Source organism: Manis javanica, chromosome 14 (assembly GCF_040802235.1).
Source record: "Manis javanica isolate MJ-LG chromosome 14, MJ_LKY, whole genome shotgun sequence".
NCBI classification, from domain to species: Eukaryota; Metazoa; Chordata; class Mammalia; order Pholidota; family Manidae; genus Manis; species Manis javanica.
The window spans coordinates 40920367-40923540 of NC_133169.1; the positions used below are offsets into that span (position 1 = coordinate 40920367).

The 3174-nt window shown below is 39.4% G+C and overlaps 1 pseudogene; it reads left to right on the plus strand.

Moving 5' to 3' along the window:
* The first annotated feature begins 245 nt into the window (after nucleotides 1-245).
* Nucleotides 246-1201, plus strand: LOC118967673 (olfactory receptor 14A2-like; annotated as a pseudogene).
* Nucleotides 1202-3174: the final 1973 nt, after the last annotated feature.

A 3174-nucleotide genomic window follows, 5' to 3' on the forward strand; every position in this document is an offset into this window, starting at 1 on the left:
GTTGGAAGTTATAGCAGAGGCTACAGGGTGAGGTTTAACTCATGTAAGGACTTATGTACTTTATATATCATTCATGGAATCCTTTTATCTTAAAAAACGAACTTTTCAGTACTCTTCAGAGGCATTTAAGGTGGATCTATGCCTCTTCTTCAATGAAATGATTCTGTATATCAGTATGGTTCCTGTAAATTAATGTTTCTTTGCATATCTCCTTGTCTTGACAGGCAGTGAAGAGAATCCAGCATATGGTCAATGCCACAATGGCCATAGGGTTTCTTCCTCAAGAGTTTTCTGAAGTCTGGGAGCTCCAGATTGTACACGGTGTGCTCTTCCTAGTGGTTTACCTGGCTGTCCTAGTGAGTAACCTCCTGATCATCACTCTCATCACCCTAGACCTGCAGCTACAAACACCCATGAACTTCTTCCTGTAGAATTTGTCCTTACTGGATGTCTTCCTCGTGTCTGTCCCAATCCCAAAATTCATTGTCAATAGCCTAACTCACAACAATTCAATTTCCATTTTGGGGTGTGCTTTCCAGCTACTTTTAATGACTTCCTTTACAGCAGGTGAGATATTTGTGCTCACTGCCATGTCCTATGACCGCTATGTGACGATTTGCTGTCCCCTGCACTATGAAGTTGTCATGAATGGTGGCACTTGTGCCCTCATGGCTGGTGTTTCCTGGGTCACTTGGGGTTTCTTTGGAGCTGTGTACACAGCTGGCACATTTTCCATGTCTTTCTGTGGCTCCAGTGTGTTTCCACAGCTTTCCTGTGATGTCTCCTCATTACTAAGGATGTCCTGCTCTGAAATATCAAAAATAGTTTATGGAAGTATTGGTTTCATCTGTATCATGATCTCTTATGTTTATATTTTCTCCAGTGTGCTGAAGATTCCTACCATGAAAGGTTAGTCTAGAGCTTTCTCCAGATGCCTTCCCCATCTCATTGTTGTCACCATTTTTATTATAACTGCCTGTTTTGTTTATCTCAAACCACCTTCAAACTCACCATCAGTTACTGAGAGGCTGCTTTCTGTGGTCTACACTGTGGTACCTCCAACAGTGAACCCTGTAATCTACAGCCTCAGGAACAAGGACATGAAGCAGGCTCTGCTGGGATTGTTGCCTAAGACACATGGCCAAGATTCTCACTTCATATAATACATCCAAACATCCCCAGGGACAGAGCACTTTCAGATCACTAGACATTTATTCTTCATTGGCCTTATCCTTAACTTCGGAAAGACCTGAGGAAAGAAAGGACTGTATTCATACACAATTAAGGAAATAAATGCTGAACAGCCTGATTATTTCAAAGTTTAGATAATTGCACCACATCAGACAGTGTAGCTCCCACTTGCTGATCTTGTATTACCAGGCACCATTCCCTCTGTGATATAACACGAAAGACATTATTTTACTTTTCATGTAGAGTTTTTATTCTTGGTCACCTAATAACTTACTTTCTCTATTTGGTTTACTCAAAACAAAAAAACCAAACTCTTGAATGAGTGCAGTACCATGAAATATATTTGAGCTGACGAGATGAAATTTACATGTGACTTCACTGAAGCTGCATCTAGTGCTGAGGTGAAACAAACAGCAGGCCAAAATAATGCAGTAGGTTCATTGTGGACGTGCACGCAGACCCTTCCAGAGTCCTTGGGAGGGACACCTAAAGCAGACACAAATCCTAGAGGAAACTGGATCTGAACCATGTCTCAAATTAATGTTAATATTTCTAATCTGAGTCTAAAAAGAAGACATGAAATGTATTAAAATTATGGCAGATGTTGTTCAATGGAGGATTTTTCATCGCATTGAATGTCACCTACAGAGTGTGTGTCTCATCAAAACTATATTGTTGGCCTTATATTGATTTATTCTGTTCTTAATTAACAAAAACATACAAAGTTTTCTTCAAATGTTTCAATTATGTTAGGTCTGTTTCAACGGTAACAGCAAATTATTTATGGTCTCTTGGGTTAGATATATGGTTAGTTATTGTTTTTCATTCACACACAATCTCATTTAACATGTCCCCAAAGTATCTTCTGACAACTCTTGATTCTTACCACACTAATATCAGATTGAAAAAAAAACCTGAATATGATAAAATAAAACTTTTGTGTTTCTTATACATAAAGAAATGTTTAAGATTTCCCATAGGGTTTATGGAAAAATTTGCAAATTATATGTTCATTTCCCTTAAAGAAGCAGATACTGTAAACACAATTAGATATGTTCATGTGTCAAGGTAGTTGGGAAGAGTTGTGACAACAGAAACGACTGTTAGTCTGCATTAATTACACCTGTCTTGGTAAAATAGTATTAGTTTAAATATTTCAGAACTTGTGTGCTTTGTGGAGATCCCTGGAGATGCTTCAGTTCCCTTACTCTCTACATTATCTTTTTATTACCAGAGAAAACAGTGATTGAAAACTTATTTTTTCTTTAGAAGAGTGGCAGCTTGTTCTACGAAAAGAATTATAAAATTACAATTTTAATAATCGAAATTACAATTCATTCAAGTGGTGATCAATAATGGACATGAAATCCATTAGCATAAGAGTTGCAAGAGGTTAATATCCTCTCATAATGGTAACTGGTGAATATTTCAAACTGAAAGAATTTGAGAAATGGCAGGTGCAGAAAGGACTTTCTGACCTTCCTGTGGAGTGGATCATGAAACCCTAATGTGAGCGGTGCCATCTGTGTACCCAGCGGCAAGGAGCTTCCTCGGCTCCCCGACCAGGAGCACAGCGGCGTCTGAGCAGGCCAGCCCTGGTAGGGCTCCCACGGCTCACCACACTCAGCCCCGACTCTTCGTTCCTCCTCACCTTTCCACAGTGTTTCCCCCTTCATCAACTAGAGCACCAAATTTCTCAGTATAAACCGTTTCTACAGGTCTTTACTTCATTTAGAGAGGCTCCTATATACATAAAACTTACATTGATTAAACTTTTATGATTTATCTTATTCAGGGGTCCCACTCAAGAACTAAAAAGAAAGAGGGAAGATAAATATTTCTTCTCCTGCAGTTTCTGACGCCCTAACAGGGATGGCTAGGAAAACCCATTCCTTCCAAAGCCTGAGGAAGACATCCTGGGAAAACTGGCAGAAGCTGTCAAAGGGCAATAATTATTATCAGAGTCAGATCTCCTGGGTCTCT